The following is an 18,241-nucleotide window of genomic DNA, read 5'->3' on the forward strand; positions in this document are numbered from 1 at the left end:
AGACAGTGTAACAAGCAAAACTGATATCAGAGTAATAACATATTATTATCAAGTAAATCACAACGCTCTTCTAGGTTGAAAGCTGAAATAACAATTGTGTTGTGTGCAAAATGAAGCAAATGGAAAAATGGCGTTTAAACATTTAATAAGCTCATGCTAACTTAACCCAGTATATAGAAAAGAAGTAGCTATATGACACCCCTCACCATAACATGAAAGCAGAGTTCAATAATAATAAGCTAAGGTAATTTCCAAAAGCAGATGCGATGAACTTACAGTGGTCAAACTAAAAAGTTCAAAATTTTTTTATTCAATTTTTCCACTTTCACCCAAGTGAAAGGGTTGAGGGAGAAGAAAAAAATTATGTACGCAAAAAAAACCCAAAAAGAATGCAACCAGGAACGTGCTATTAGCAAAAGTTCCGAAGGCTTCTCAGGATAGGACTGAATATGCAAAATATGCAGCAACAGCCTCCAGCATGAAATCACGGTCATCTTCCAAAAACAGTTCACCCATCCAGTTTATTAGTGGGAAAGAACATACGTGCTCCTCCAGCACTGGATCCTCTAGCATTATCAGAGGACAACTCAGTGGGTTCTCAAGAAAGCTCTGTGCCAAGAGCTCATGTGCTGCTGCGAGTGTGTCCCAATGACCCATTAGTCCATGCATCGCTGCCAAGGCCATAATCCTGTCGCCAGAACAAATCAACTCGTGAGCAACTACGGGACTCATCAGGTGATTAAAATCGACGTCAGGAGACACCGTCTTGCAGAGACACAGATCAATGGCCCAGTCGAAATCGCAGCTCAGGCAATGAAACACTGGCTGGACACATGTGAAATAGGAAAACCGAAACGATAATCCAAATGCCGTGCTTAAAGTCGCAAGCGGCAGTGCGCCATAGTAATCAAGCATCCGGTTGCGAAACAGTGGCAGGAGGGGCTGTGCGGCTTCTAACGCAGGACAGGCATCCATGTTTAATAAAACAAAATATCAGCAGAACGCCCGCAGCCAATGCTAGCAAAACAGGGAAGCCACCAAACAGGCTTGAAAATATTGAATGAAAAAATGCAGGGATGACTCCAAATATTTTCTCGAAGGAAGTCACGAGACCACTGCTAACTAATTTAAAAAAGTGTGCGAGGCCAGAAGTGGAGGAGGCATTAAAGATTTGATGAACCAGCTCGCTGAAATGTAATAGCAAACCAGTATTCAAAAGCGCCTGCACCTCTGTGCTAGTGTTAGCTATGTGAAGGACAAATGTTTCTCGGGCCGAACTCAGGACCACCTCTTTTTGAGACAAAAGGGCTCTTATTCTACTCATACCATTGAACTCTGCCTTCAAGGTTGGGATGCGCGGCCAGATGGAAACATCTGAATTCCCATGTGTAGGAGGATACAGAACGTTTTTGCAACACACCACACGTTCTGATACTGTTATCACATAAGCAATACCTTTAATTAACCCACAACAGTCTTCGTTATTCAACAGTAAATAACTGCTGTTTGCCAGTAAAGTGAAAGTTGGAACGATTGCGGGAACCGGAGTACCCTTCAAAACACAGGCTAAATTCGGCCGGTCCTGGTTACAAGAACCGTGCAACTGGATGTGTCTGCATATCAATGAATGATCAGGTGTCTCTGTGCATTCTTCCCCCTTAAGATAAACTTCTTTCTCGTCTTTCAGGCACCTATAAGTGAATGGAAGAGACCATGCCTCATGGAGAAACGAGCTACCTAATGGTTCATATCTTCCTATCGCAATATATTGCATACAATTTATAAATTTGCACAAGGCAAATGGTAAAGTGATTAACCCGTGGATAAGCCACGTTGCAGCAGTGGCCTCAGCCACAGAGAACGGTAAAGATTCCAACCTCTCAATGTGTAACATGGAAAAGGATGCATCACGCATTGAAAGCATGCGCTGTTTGTCTGTCAAATTAAAAGGGGCAAAGAGGGAGGACACGTTCATGTAATTCCAAGGCACCCTACCAGCCTTAAGCGTCTGCAGGGTCCACGCAAAATGCATAATATCAACAACAGAAGATACAATATTATTCAACGTGTAAATGCGTGAAGAAAGCATGTTAATACTGTTATCCACAACTGCAAGCACCTTTTCCAAATTAGCTTGATCAATTGCTCTAAGGCGCTTAGCAGCCTCAACCTGTGAAGTTTTCCAGATTTCATTGTAAATCGCATAAATCCATCTTTTAGATCTACCACTAGCCGGGCCTTTTATGAAATCATTTAAATCTACATCATCAGTCAGCTTGGATAGATGTAATTTAACTGCAGCCAATGTAGAATGTTGAAGCCAATTCTGACACAATTTGCCCACTGAGTAAGTGGTGACAGAATGGTCAGTATTGACTTGTGTAATCCTTCAGCTAAACCCAGAAAGCGACGTTGGCAAGAATCAGAACTTCTGTGCCAAATCAGCCAACCCTTCGGATCCAAACTGGATATATTAAAGGATGAATTGTGCAACATTGTTTGCAATTCTCGAATGGAAAACTGTGTAAAATTATTCCAACCGGAATAGTCTTCCAAATCTGGGATAGTAGGGGTATTTAATTTTTTAGAAGTAGCCAATCCAAAGCATGTTGTCTGGAAAATGGTAGAATTTAAGAACAACATATGATTTGGGATGAGAGCTGCACGGTGCAAAGCCTCAACGCCTTGTACCTGCCAACTTTTAGAACCCCAAACTGATTTCAGGTCAATGGTATCCTTCCATAACTCTTAGCCCTCTACAGCTAATTTGTCTAGAAAGGACTTCGAATACAACAATTTAGTATCAGTAAGTCTAACTTTGGACATGGACTTTTGTGTCATTTTAAAATAAAAGGACTCAGGACTTCATTGATTAAAGTCGATAAAATAAGTGTACTTTTTCAAAAATGTACTAGAGCTGCCTTGTAACGGTGCTGGGCAATGTTCCCACTGTGTATAATTTACAGTACCCCTTCTGGAACTCGTTTTATGCAGATAATGGTTACCAAAATGTTGAAAGCAAAATAATTCACCATAATTTGCAGAATCTAAATATAAATCTTCAGCATCAAAGGCAGCATAAAATTTCAAACCAGAGAATAATGACTCAATGGCCTGAATATCCCAATCATCAGAACGTATGTTTTGTTTTACCACATCCCCCATGTTCACCCTGAGCACATTAGGGACATTAACCACTTCAGTAGTGCCATGGATTTGAAATTTAACTGCATCCCACACAATCCCATCAAGAACAGGCCAAGCAGTGATGTTAACAAAACTCAAGTCTCTCTTCAGTCTGTGTTCAGAATGTGACGAGGACAGAGGGGAGCCAAAGTTCCATTAAGATGCCGAATGCATGTTCTCTCCTCGACATAGTGTCCATCGATAAGACGGAAAAAATAAAACACAAAACCAACTGACATAAAAAGGTAAATTGAAAAAAGTACCAGCCAAATATATGTCCAAGGAGGGATCAAAAAATGTTTTTTAAATAAAGTGGCATAAACCGCAAAACGTGACGGTTTTTTCGAATTCACTGAAACAGAGTCAAATGAGAATCTGGATTCTGTGGCCAAACATGTTTGCAAATCAGACATCGATAAATCAGCTGGATAGGTGTTATCTAGGTCATCAATGTTATTAACAGGTAAAGTACTTCATAAAGGATTGGAAACAGCAAGCATCTCAAGGGCCACTCCTGGCTCAGCATTAGAAGTAGTGGCCAAAACAGAATGTCTCACAATCGAAGGACTGGAGACCGCCGGTGTCATACTATGAAGAATCGGCCACCCTGTGTATCTTGACATTGTCAATAGAGATAAACCTGTTCTCCTTACGACCTGGAAGTGGTGGTAAAATGACTGTTCTTGTGCCCTTCACTCCAAGAACGGGAACCGGAGCTCGATAGGAAGGACCAAATTCTTTCTTGTTATCGATCTTCTCTCGAACCAGTTCTCCAACTTGGGGTAGCCAGCCAACTACCAGGATCTGCAACGCATCATCCGATGTGGAGGGCGAATGTTCCTTTGCAAGACTGTCTCTGGTCTTTTGTAGATCCTGTAAAACAATGCAATGTTCATCTACGTCAAAGGCCGTGGCTTGGGTCACGCAGTCTAGACCGTCGAGGTCAGGGACATACATCTTGATACCAAAGAGCATCTCGTACGGGGTCCGCCCACCCAGAGACCTTCTAGGGAGATTATTAAGAGCACGCTGCACGCCATTGAGATGGGCCAACCAGTTTCTGCCAGTGCCTATAACTTGTGCTGTCAAAGATTGCTTTAAGTCACGGTTCATTTGTTCCACTACACTATTACCCTCAGGTCTGTATGGAGACGAAAACTTGACATGGACCCCCAACAAAATCATAGCATCCTTATACGACATAGAGGCGAAAGCCGGACCCTGATCCGAATGGAAGGTACCACAGGCAAAAATCTCTACAAAACACGCAAATCTCTTATGACAGTCCGTGAATCAGTGCTGCGATGGGGCCAGACCCACAGAAAGCGTGTGCATGAATCAACTGCTACTAAGATGTACTTATACGCAGTATCAGAAGAAAAAGGACTGCAGTGATCTAAATAAACGCAACCCAGTGGTTTATTAGATATGTACAACTGTGTCTGAGGCGGACGCGCAGCAGTCGAAGGCTTAATCTGCTGGCAAATGTCACATTGAAGGACATAATCGCGCGTCTGTTTGTACAGTCCCCGCCACCAGAAACGTTGTTGTAGCTGAGTTACAGTGGCCGATACACCCGCATACGCAGACGCCACACCTTCATGCGCCGCTGTAATCAACGTAGCCCTGCGATCCAGGTTGGGAATCAAACGTTCCCCAACATCAGGTATTTTCACATAAGGAGCCTTATCGGGACTTAAGTGGTATGTGTACTTCGAAGGGAACCCGTAGGATATTTACCTCCCTTCTCAGTGGCAGCTACAGCCGCCAAGATGTCATAATCTATTTTACTTTTGGACCGTGTAACTGCTGCAACTAAATATTTCGATACCGCTGATTTCGCCGAATCATCAGCAAGCGAGTTACCGACAGCGTGGACTCCAACACGCTGATGGCCAAGAGTATGAATCACAAACACAAGTGGCAACTTCTCCTTAAGTTCATCCACCAGGACCCAGCTCATCGTATGTTTTATTGTGCTACCCTTGGAATCACGAAAGTCATTCTGAATCCAAAAGAACAAGTTCTCATTGTAAGACTGGACACAGTAGTAAGAATCACTTACAATCAAAGTCGTCACACTAGGATCAGCGTACTCCAATGCAAGCATCAGAGCACGAAGTTCTGCTAATTGTGCGGTGCTGTCCCCTAGTGTCTACGTGTGCACGACACTGGACTTGAACTCATCGTTCACCATGGCACCGACCACAATGGCGCACACGGAAACGCAGGCATGTTTAGAGCCATGCGCAACCTGCGCCGAACCATCAGTGTAAATGATGCAATGGAAATCCTCCAAAGGTCGCATTGCTATAGGAGCCGGATGAACGAATTCATACTGTAAGTACTCCTGCGACCGTAATGAGGCGTCAAAAATAAACGTGACATCCTGGGACGTCAAGGATGCAGCCCATTGAATCCACCGAGGATGCAAAGCTTTGGAATTTGGTACACTGGCTTTCGTAACTGCCTCCAAGGCAGGACACGGGGTAACAACCAACATGCATTTTCCCTGTGACAGGGCACGTTCTTTAAGAATTGCCATCTGCACAGCCGTTAAAACATTCTCCACAGTGGAAAATCGCATTTCAGCCGAAGTGTACAAGTGTGACTTGTAAGCAATAGGTACTCTGTCTCCCTCATTAAAAGTTAGGTACGTGAAACCCACCGTCCCAGGGATAATTCTTATCACCCGGTTGGTTTGGTTATCACGAGTCTGTAAGAATTTAGAAGCGAGCAGATCAGCTTGCAAAGATTGCAGTATAGCTGAATGCTCAGGCAGCCAGCATGATTTGGAAAAAGTTGGTTGTATCAAAGCATACAAAGGCTTGATACGCTGGGCATATTCCGGAATGTATGTCCTCCCGAAATTTAAGAAGCCCAGTAAAGATTGTAATTTATTCAGTGTTGTCGGAGCTCGCAGCTGTGCGCATTTCTCCAGGAAGTGAGGAGCCAAACCTTTACCTTCATTGTTGAGCTCGTAGCCCAGAAACAACACTGTGTACTCTGCAATGTGCGATTTTGCAAAGTTAAATTTGTAACCCATATTTGCAAAGGTACAAATTATTCCGTTGGCTCGACACAGATGCTCCCAAAGTTCGTCGTCTGTGAGATATGTCATCCACATACGAACATGCATCCGGGTCGATTCTCTCCAAAAGAGAGACTATGCGGGCAGTAAAAATCCCAGGACTATTCTCATAGCCCATAGGCAAAGGCTGAAACTGTTTTTGGACACCGCCGCACGTGAAGGAGGTCCATTGGGAACTTAAACCTTCTGTAGTAGGGGATCTCTGTGTATAGTCATAATCTAGTGAATAGTCCCGCCCATGTGCGTGGACCCCGGCAATCAAAAATAATCTCTTAATTTGTCAAAATAATGCAGAAACTGCAAAGACACTTAAGAGAGAATTTAAAGACAAATAATGCAGCCTATATCCACAGGCTACACTGTCCAGTACTTCAACTAGAAATTCCACCAAAAAACACCACACACAACACAGCCTGCCAGTTTCTACCATAGAGAAACTTGCCTCCCCCAGTCAAAGACTCTGGAATGATAGAGAGGAAGGTAGGGACAGACAAGCCCCATAGGCTGCCATTATGTGGCTTAAATAGGATACTGTGCCTTTAAGAGAACTTTCCAGAACTTCTCCCAGTATCCCAGAATGCATAGCAGGTCCCTCTACTTTCAGTTCTTTTTTCCGGCTCCTGCTTACAGGACCCTGGCATTGAGCTCTCCCTTGTTTCAAGGGTTTATTGGATATTTTGGCACTTTTGAGTTCTAAAAGTGTTGCAGTTTACTTCTTGGTGTTCTCTTTCTCTTGTTTGTGCTGTTTTAGGCGTTTTAGGGCTCTAAAATGCCTGGCCTTTTTGATAAGTGCCCAGCATGTGGGAGGAAGAAGGCCAAGAGTGATCCCCATGATGTCTGCATCATGTGCCTCCCTGAAGATTATGTCCCTGAGGATTGTGTCATCTGCCAGCAGTTTTCTGCTCGGACTCTGAGGGACAGACTGAAGATCAGGCTTTCTGGCATTGAGGAGAGGCGTCTGCAGGCTGCAGGTGGGTCTGGGCAGGCTGGGAAGGTTCCCTCTGCCTCTGCTGAGGCCTCTGGGGGGCTCCCCAGAGGCAGGAAGTCCAGCAAACGGTCCCGGTCTCCGTCGACTGCATCGACGACGACGTCGCAAGGGATGACGGCGGTGTGCTCCCCTTCTCCCCGGGGCTCCGGGTCGAGACGGCGTGACGGCTCGACGTCGAAGATCATGGAGAAGTCGCCGTCGAAGCCACCGTCGGCGTCATCGTCTTCGTCGACGTCGAGGTCTTCCTACCGACGCCGAAGGCGAAGTGACAAGCATCGACGTTCGCCGTCGAAGCGGCATCGTCGATCGGCGTCGAGGCACCGGTCGACGTCGAGAGCATCAAGAAGACGGCGACGTTCGTCGTCGAAGATGGAACGCTCGACGTCGAGGAGGCGGCGTACGGCGTCGGGGAAGAAGACGTCGACGTCGAGGAGTCTACGTTCGACGCCGAGGAGAAGAGGGTCGACGCCGAGGAGACGGCGATCGACGCCGGAGTCGAGGAAGCGTCGTTCGACGCCAGAAAAGCGACGCTCTGCGTCCAGCAGACAGCGGTCAGCGTCTAGGAGTCGGTCAGCCTCTCCAAAACGGCGCAAGAGGGATTCTAGTCCCAGAAGTCACGCTGCTTCTAGTGGAGGACGCAAGAGGAAGCGGTCACCTGCTGATGGGGCTGGCTCTCCGCACCCTTCGCCTAAAGGGTCACCGGGCTCGGTGTACTCAGAGGTGTACACACCATCTCAGCCCAGGACTCCGACTCCTCCTCCTGTTCCTAAGGAGGATCCTCCACCCAAACCTCCGCTCCCTTCAGGAGACCCTCCACCACCTCCGGTCCCTCCGCATGGGCCCACCCCGCAGCCGAAGGTTCCTCCTCCGAGGTCCACTTCCCTGCCGTCTCTGCCTGTTCCTCCTAAGGGGATCCCAAAACCGAAACCCCGTGAGGAGCCAAGGAAGACCCCTTCACGAAAACCGACGGAGCGGCCACGGGCGGGCAGGTCTCGCTCTCGCTCTGAGAGAAGGGAGAGATCGCGACGCAGATCATCCACGAGGTCGAGACGCCGCCATAGGAGTCGCGTATCTCGCTCACACACGAGGTCCTCTGGGACCAGGGACTATTCTCCTACCCAATTGGGGTCACCGGACACGAGAGTGTCCCCGATAGATGACCTGGTGGCGTTCCATGACGTCCTTCTAAGGGGCGCTGCGAAGTTGGGCATATCCCTGACGGTGCCTACTCCGAAAACGTCAGTCATTTTTGAGACTTTACATCAAAAACACCTGTCTCGTCCTCTCCTGCCTCTGGTGCCGGGCCTGGAAGAACCGGCTATGGCCCTGTTTCTCACCCCTGCGGTGACATGGGCGGCTCCATCAAGGTTACTGAAGAAGTACCGGGCTCCCGATTCGGATCCGGCCTTCCTGAGAACGGAACCTCCTCCTGACTCTGTCATTGTGACGGCGGCCCGCAAGCAGCATACCACCACTCCGTCCTCCACGGTTCCCCCGGATAAGGAGTCCAGGTGGATGGATTCGGCGGGGAGGAAAGTTTGTGGAACTTCCGCTACATCCATGAAGGCTGAGAGTGCCACGGCGCTGTTGGGCCGATACGACCGCGCCCTCTGGGACTCCCTCGAGCGATTTGCAGAGCATTTACCTCGGGAGAAGCGTGAGGACTTCATGGAAGTACTGAGTGAGGGGATGCTGGTGGCGAACCAGATTATCAGCGCGGCAGTGGACTCTTCGCTGTTGGCTGCTCACGGATTTTGCCACAGAGTCAACCAACGACGCCACGCATGGCTCCGGCTTACGTCCCTGAAACCGAACGCACAGCAGAGGGTGGCCAACCTACCATTCTCCGGTGAGACCCTCTTCGGGAAGCATGCGGACGATGAGATGTCCTGCATGAAGGCGGAGGCCGAGACGCTGACGGCTGTGGGCCTGGAGAAGCCTAAAGAGACCAAGAAGCAGTACCGCCCTTTCCAACGGCGGTTCAGCGGGCAAGGCCGAGGAAGGGGCCAGGCTTCGGGGCAATCGCAACAGCAACACCAGTTCCGTAAGCCATTCCAGAAGCGCCAGAAGGGCAGAGGAGGCCAGCAGTCTGCCCCAGCGCCCAAGGGCCAGGCTGGGTCTAGGCCCTAGGAACCTACTTCCCCCGGATCTGTTACCCACTCCGGTAGGGGGAAGCATTCAATTTTTTCTGGCAGAGTGGAGAAAAATTACTCAGGACAAGTGGGTGCTGAATATTGTTTGCAATGGATACAGTCTTCGGTTCACCAGCCACCCTCCAGCAATTCCCCCGGTCAGCTCGCAGTTTCAGCTGCGCGAGCTTCAGGCGGAAGCGGATATCCTGTTGAGGAAAAGGGCGATAGAAGACGTACCTCTGTCTCAGAGAGGAAGAGGTCTGTACTCCCGGTTCTTTCTGGTTCGCAAGAAGGACAAGAACGAGTTCAGGCCCATTCTGGACTTGCGACAGGCAAACAAATGGATTCGCAGGGAAAAGTTTTGCATGCTGTCGTTGCATCAGATTTACCCTCAGTTGCAACAGGGAGACTGGCTATGCGCTATAGACCTACAGGATGCTTACTTCCATGTGCCCATTGCACACAAACACAGGAAGTTCCTGCGGTTCCAAGTCGGCACCAATCACTATCAATACACAGTACTCCCATTCGGACTGAAGTCTGCGCCGAGAACGTTCTCGAAGTGCATGGCGGTGGTAGCAGCACACCTGAGGAAGAAAAAGGTGTTCGTCTACCCGTACTTGGACGATTGGTTGATCAAGGCATCCTCCTTCTCGGAAGCGCGAGCAAACTTCCAGAAGACGTGCGTTCTCTTGAACAAGCTGGGGCTGCACATCAACATGGCCTAGTCTGTCCCGACTCCGGTCCAATGCATACAGTACTTGGGAGCCTCCATCAATACGCTGTCAGCAAGCGCGTCTCCTTCGGAAGAGCGACGATTATCACTCCTTCGGAAGGCTCAGGCTCTTATGACGACTCCATCTACAACAGTGAGGACGGTGTCTTCTCTACTGGGATCGATGGTGTAATGGCCAGATTTTCTGCTTAGATGGGATCCGCCCCTAGGGGCCCCTCTAACCCAGCCAAAACGTAACCACATCCCTCCTCAGGACCATCTATCCAGGCACCTGGGTACCTACCTGAGGATGGGGAACTCGCAATATACAAGCTCATATTATCAGAAACACCACTAAATCTATAGGGATACTAAGAATACTTACTGATTACTAAGGACATCCATGCCCTACACCACACTCATACCTTATAGTCTTGCGACCACATGGGTCCAGGCTAATCTACCCTGGGGCAGTTCTGATTATCTACCATTACACACCAGTATCCTACCTGGTGTTCTCATTACACACATGGGTCTGCAGTCCCAGTGCTCTCATTTATACCCGGTCTGCAATCCAGCAGACCTACACACCCCTCAATCTTGGGTGCTCTCACTTACACACGGCCTACAATCTGGCAGGCCTCCGCACCGTATCCCTCCGGTGCTCTCATTTAACACAAGCCACAATCCTGTGGGTATACACACTGACCGCAATCAGTGCTCTCACTAACGCCACTTACCAATGACGACCACTTTCCTATGGACACCTATGGTTTTCTCTCTGTATGTTGGGAAGTTTCTCTCACTATTCACTAAGGCTTGCTACTACAATAATAGAAATTGGTATAAACCTTTATCCCTTAGTTGCAGGTCTTCTGTTTCCCTAATTATTCACTATTACTTACCTGATCAGGGGTAGCATCTGTTCAAACAGTAATAATTGACTAGAAAACGGGATTACCCTCACTGTATAGGGACAAAAATATACACACTATGTGATTGAGTTATTCCTTGATTTAAGCGCTCCTACTCCCTTCTGAAGACAGGCTAGCTTTATCATAAACAAACTCATGCGCACTAGTTCACTAATTAAATGGGATCACTTTATTGTAACAATGATAAAGACACATACACAGATCTGTATTATAATGGACACATCCACATGTAACTGACAAAGACTATAGATAGAACACACCGCTGCAAGGAAAAGGATTAGCAATACAAAAGCCTAGGGAATAAAGATAAGATTAAGATGTAAATGTGAAGTGGATTAGTTCAGACTACCTCACCTATTAGAAGGAAGATTTCTCTCTGCCTCTGGTGGGATTAGGGCTCTCTCTGTCTCTCCCTCCTTCACCACATCACCACGCCTCTGGTTCAATTGCTCCAGCTGACAGCCTTTTTTGATGCTCTCTGCACTGCTCTCTCTCCTCATCTTCAGCAATCGTCTGCCTTCTTTCTCCATTCCAGAACTGCACTCTATTCTGCAGCTGCAGCAGACATCCTGTTCTCTCTCTCCAAGCTGAACTGAGCTCCAAGCTGAACTGAGCTCCAAGCTGAACTGCACACAAGCTGGAATGAACACTCCTCCTCTCCTGTAGTTCGCTAATATGGAAGCTTGTCCTTTCATGGAAAGTTACGGCCAGTAACCTGCCGCCCACCAAATTCTTGTACCTCCCCGTACCAAGGACACGTTCCCAGCTGGCCAGCCTGAAGTTGTGTCTTCGCAGTGGAGAAAAATACATTCCTTCGATAAGGGCCAGCCTGAGCCGGTTCTCTCCAAGCGAACAACAGCTTTAACTATAAACTTTACCTTTACTCTAAAAGCCTCTCAGCTCCATCAAGATGGAGTCCCTCTAGTTCTAGGCCTGTAGGCCTGAAAAGGATGAAATACCCCTTAGCTCCGTCAGAATACCTACATAAACCATACCAATGTGTAATATAAAGTCAGGACCACAGGATCCAACCTCTACTATAAGCAAGAATGTCAAAGCCAATAGGCAATAGACAGATTAGAGTCAAGAATAAGGGATCTATCATCATATTAAGCAGCTATCCTCTTCTAGGTCTGGAAAAAGGGCTTAAAAGGGCCAACATAAGCTAGGAATACATATCCTAGATGTGAGCAAGATTAAAGTCTATACTACTGCTAAATAGAGCCAAAAACCCTGCCATTACAGATGGCCTCTTGTATCTTCCTGACGCCACACGCACGGCTGCACATGAGACCGCTGCAGGAGTGCTTGGAGGACCAGTGGGATCAGAGGAAAGGATCTTGGGACGACAAGATTCGACTGTCGCTGCATGCCCTTCAGTCTCTGAAGTGGTGGTGTTCGGCGGAGAATCTCCTCAGAGGGGTTCCCTTTCACAAGGACAGTCCCACGCAGACTGTCGTGACGGATGCGTCTCTTCTGGGATGGGAGCGCACTCCGGGACTCTACAGATTCAAGGCACGTGGTCGCCGATGGAGGCCACGTATCACATCAATTTCCTGGAACTCAGGGCTGTTCACTTGGCGCTGAAGGCCTTTCTTCCGTCCTTCCAGACCAACTCTCTGCTTGTACAGACGGACAATACCACCACGATGTATTACCTCAACAAGCAGGGGGGCTCGAGATCGCGCACTCTGTCACAGGAGGCGCAGACGATCTGGCACTGGCTCCTAGCCAGAGGAGTGACGATAACGGCCACCCATCTACCAGGTGTGCAGAATGTTCAGGCAGACGCACTGAGCAGACTGGTTCAGGAAAACCACGAATGGGTCATAAACGTCAACCAGACTATAACTTTGCCTACGTTTTTTCAGAACCCTTCATCCCCAGCGGAGAGGTCTCTCCATTCCCTGGATGTTAGGAGGGTGTTGAAATTTTATCTGGATAAAACCAAAGATATTCGTAGGTCTGACCAGTTGTTTATCAATTATGGATCGGTCAGGACGGGTCTTGCGACCTCTAAGCAGTCCATCTCTAGGTGGATTGTGTCCTCCATACAATTGTGTTATCAGAAGGCTAATAAGACCTTAGGAGGTAAGCCTAAGGCTCATTCCACCAGGGGCAAAGCTGCCACGACGGCTCTGCTCCGTAACGTGCCGATTGCTGAAATCTGCAAGGCAGCCACTTGGAAGTCGGTTCATACCTTTGCTAAGCATTACTGCCTGGACACTGACGCCAGGGCAGACGCTCAGGTTGGGCAGGCTTCGCTGCGGAATTTGTTCGCACAGTAGTGGCGTTATGTATTATTCTCCACCGCTGCTTTGGTGTGGGGATGGGCTTGCCATTCTATTCACTAGATTATGACTATACACAGAGATACACAGAGATCCCCTACTACAGAAGGAGTAGTTTCTGTCCTGTAACTCCAGTTCTGTAGTAGGGGTATCTCTGTTATAGTCATAAGCGCCCGCCCTCCTCCCCGGTGGAGATATTTCATCATGTAAAGAATGCGACAGGTCTGGCGTGCTTCGCCTTTAAAAAGAACTGAAAGTAGAGGGACCTGCTATGCATTCTGGGATACTGGGAGAAGTTCTGGAAGGTTCTCTTAAAGGCACAGTATCCTATTTAAGCCACATAATGGCAGCCTATGGGGCTTGTCTGTCCCTACCTTCCTCTCTATCATTCCAGAGTCTTTGACTGGGGGAGGCAAGTTTCTCTATGGTAGAAACTGGCAGGCTGTGTTGTGTGTGGTGTTTTTTGGTGGATTTTCTAGTTGAAGTACTGGACAGTGTAGCCTGTGGATATAGGCTGCATTATTTGTCTTTAAATTCTCTCTTAAGTGTCTTTGCAGTTTCTGCATTATTTTGACAACTTAAGAGATTATTTTTGATTGCCGGGGTCCACGCACATGGGCGGGACTATTCACTAGATTATGACTATAACAGAGATACCCCTACTACAGAACTGGAGTTACAGGACAGAAACTACTCCATCCAATCTATGGGCATAAAAACCATTGGAAATGTCAAGCGTGGTTTTAAACCGCTTACGCACAAGACTATTCACTAGGGCAGAGCCGTGAGTATTCTGTACTGCACAGTTACGGCAATGCAAGTTTAAATGCCAGTAATCCAACACCAAACTATACGAACCGTCTGGCTTGTTTACAGTAAAAAGAGGGTTATTCATCGGTGATACACATGTTTCAATTACACCTTGATATTCCAATTGTTCAAGGATTGCCTCAACGGAAGCTTTGGCTTCACGTCGTATGGGATATTGAGGTTGAGGCTGCGGCTGAGACCGAAAAGGAATTTCGTGGCTTGGGGACAACTTATCCCAACCACATTGATTGCGGTACACAGGCGGCGCAAGAGCCAGAGCCCACTCTTCTGCAAAATGCAGTGCATCCTCCTTCGAGACTTTGTTCGCGAAACTGGGGAGGATTACTTCCTCCCCTCACGGAGCTGCGAGAACAAAAGGTGGGGGCCAGTCAGCCTCTGGAAGCAAAATGTCATAAGTAGACGAAAGATTTTCCCAAAACACCCCTTTTATGGTTCGCTGTATGTCATCTTCGATTAACAGGACAATTTAAAAAAGTCTATCAGGGGGAGCAACTCTTGTATCACCTGTTTCTATCACAACATAAATATCAGTCGCTGTCACCTTCAGTAGTGGACGCAGGGCCTCTCTCACTATGGTAATCTCCGCCGCATTGTCCAGCAAGGTCAGAGCCCACGTCAGATTCCGAAGCCGCGTTCTCACTATCTGTGGCATATCGATGCGCTGTTAAAGCCGCAACATTCTTCTTGGCAAACTGTGGTCTTTTCGGCGTCGAGCCGTCCTGCTTTCCTGCACTGTCTTTCGAGCGGGGCTGTTCACGTCCTTGTTGACCACCCCGCCCCCTGCCGCCCCTCCACCACCTGTCGTCGAGGCCGATGAGTCCTGAAAGGAACGAGGAGAGCGTTGATCAGAAACCTGAAATCGATCAGGAGATTTAATCGTCGCGCAAGTCATAAACACGTTCCGATTGCGCAGGCAACTGAGACGCAGGGCGAGAAACCTGTGTTTGTTGTTGTTGCTGTTGCTTTCCCTGTTTTTGTTTCTTAGGCCAATTCTGTTTCTTGGACTTGGGCTGAACGTCTGTTTCCGAAGCTTGACCCTGGGGCTGCTTTTTCTCCTTAACAGAAAAAGGCTTAAGACCCTTACTATTGCGACCCACGGTTTTATAAGCCACCACAATAATCCTTGCTAACTGTCTGGGTTTTTCGGCCTCGGGAATCGCAGCCAAAGCTTTTGCTACCTGAAAGTTCACTGCACCCCCCTGGACATTAGCAAGGATCAGATCGCAAACCACATCAAAGGTGGCACACAGGCGCATACCCAACTCAACCGCAGACTCCGGTCCGTGATCCTCTTGAACACGTTTAAGGACCGTAGGCAGGACAGCCATAGACTGAGTGCCGTAGCACCTCGCATGGACCGCTGTAAAAGTCTTACCCCAGGTCTCAGTCAACGAGTTCAGGGGCCAAATCTTTCGGTAAACTAAGCGTCAGAATCCTGTGTTTTTCACCAGGAGTCGTATTAGGAAATACAGCTTCCAGCTGGTCAAATTTCTCGGCAAGCCAGAAAGGAAATTCATCCTTATCCTGGGGCTTCTTGCCCATTACTGCATTGACCATCACAGGACTGAGTTTCAAACCACCCTGTCCGGCCTGAAGCGCCGCACCCCCCAGGGACCCACCCGGAAAATTACGGCCAATGTAGTGCACTAAGGCTCTAATCACGGCAATAGAGACCACATGTAGTCTACGAAGTTCAGCTAGGTTACAATAGCCGTGTAGAGGATGAGGAGTAAATCCAGCCAAAACAGGCCTGGAATGGACAAAGGACCTAACCTCGGAGCGGTCAAAGAATGGGGTAGGGTGCCACCAAACCAAACTCGATGCTGCCAAACATCAATAGGAACTTCCTGTGCCCTGTTCGGAGTATATTCATTCGGTACAGCAGAGGGAGTGTATGTGTGGAACACACCAGAATTAGCGTCCACCGCCGGAAATGTCACCCACTAATAAAACAGTTCGTAAGGGTAAGCAGCATCTGCACTCACCACCATTATCACAGCCAAACCTTCCACGGGTACATTGTAAGTCAGCAAATGATTGCGCACCGCAATGAGACTATGCTGCGGAATGTCCACCGGATTGGCCATGACAGCACAGGAACGTAGAAAAACAAAGGAAACTTTGTAGCACAACTGGGTAGTAATTCAAGGAAACCGTTTTAGTAGGATTCAAGCTTGAAAAGGACCTATTTCACAAATAGGTAGGTTTGTTCCGACACCACCGTTTTCCGGAAACGACAGTGCGGGGTTAAGGATTGAAGGATATACTACTCGAGTGTCATGATATAAGGCCAACATAGTTGGGCGCCATGTAGCGGGAATTCCGTTCTCCTACAGAACTGTGCATAGAGATTGGGAACCTCAGTGAATTAGGATGGCCCAAAACTCACCTCAGTACCCAAAATCCCCTTACCGAGCTAGCTACAATGTCTCATTGGTCATAACAAACTCCCAATGTGTAGACAAACCAGAACATGAACTTAGAATACCTCAGGTATCGTGGAACACATGAACACTCTTTCGCTATATAATCATTTCAAACCAGAACGTGGAGTAAATGAGGACACATGCATATTTGAAATATTTATTTACTAATGCAGGGTTCTCAAACACAGTATCTTTTATAATACAAGCAAACATATTATAAGAAACAAAGTTATCAGCATAGTTACTAGTCCATAAAAAGCGAACGGTGACAGCATGCTAAGATGCTGAAATGAATAGGAATTAACAACACCTATTTCTCACCCTCCCTAATTAGCATAGTATATTATATCTATGAAGGTCTCGTTTGGGTTTTAGCAGGGCGGGCCCATACCTCAAAATCTCAGTGGCAGAGGATCACATCATCTTCCACCAGCTCTCTGCTTGCGAAGCACCATCAAGTGTGTTACGTGTGTTTTCAGCAAAGCAATATAAAACCCGCTTAAAGCCAGATTTTGGCCGCAGCTGCATTTGTGTTATGTCTAGGAAGGTGCGAAGATCAGACCTCACAACAACATGTGCGAGTTATCCTTGGAGGCTTCAGCACTCACTGTGCAGACAGTGTACCAAGCAAAACTGATAACAAAGTAATAACACATTATTCTCAAGTAAATCACAACGCTCTTCTAGGTTGAAAGCTAAAATAACAATTATGTGTCGTGTGCAAAATGAAGCAAAAGGAAAAATGGCGTTTAAACATTTAATAAGCTCATGCTAACTTAACACAGTATATAGAAAAGAAGTAGCTATATGACGCAACGCCTCCAGGTTTGCAGGGCTGTGAGCTGTAGCTCACCCCAGTATGGAGCGACCACTGCTGGTCTCAACAGTTTTGCTATCAGTAGTTCAGGCCTATCGTTGGGTTCCATCAACCTGGTTCCTTCTGCGTTCACACGCCATTGCAGTTGGGCAGCCAACATAGACAGCTCAAAATCAGGCTCTCCCAACCCGCCTTCTGTCATGGGATGCTGTAACGTCCTAAGGGAAACACTTCGTCTATCATCACTCCATATTAGATCTCGCAATAATGAGTTCACTGATCTGAACCATCCTCTGGGCATCAAGGTCGGCAAATTTACAAAAAAATATAAAAGCCTCGGCAACATAACCATCTTAGTCAAGGAGATCCACGCCATAATGGGCAGCTGCAAAATGATCCAGAAAGATACGCAAGCTCGGCGGGACCTCAGTGCCCTTCCCAAACTTCCTTCTTTCAGGTCGTCCATAGAATGGAAGACATGAATGCCCAGGTATTTAATGAAGGAATGTGGAGCCCAATTAATGTCCACCGATAACCCTGCCGGGACGAGGGTCTTTCCCACCAGTGGAAAGAGATAAGTTTTCCTTTTGTTAACCCGCAATCCCGATAGAGCCTCAAACTGCTCCAAAAGGGAAAAGGCTGTTACCTCCGTCCTTAGATAGACCAACAGGTTGTCCACATACAAAGATAGTGTGCATCCGTCCATCTAGTTGGAGACCTATACCCTCCCAGCCCTTTTGTAGCAATGCTGCAAGAGGTTCAATCACCATGGTGAACAGTAGGGGCGAGAGGGGTTACCCCTGGCGGGTCCCTCGTATAGAGTATTAAG

Source organism: Lissotriton vulgaris, chromosome 2_1 (assembly GCF_964263255.1).
Source record: "Lissotriton vulgaris chromosome 2_1, aLisVul1.2, whole genome shotgun sequence".
NCBI lineage: Eukaryota > Metazoa > Chordata > Amphibia > Caudata > Salamandridae > Lissotriton > Lissotriton vulgaris.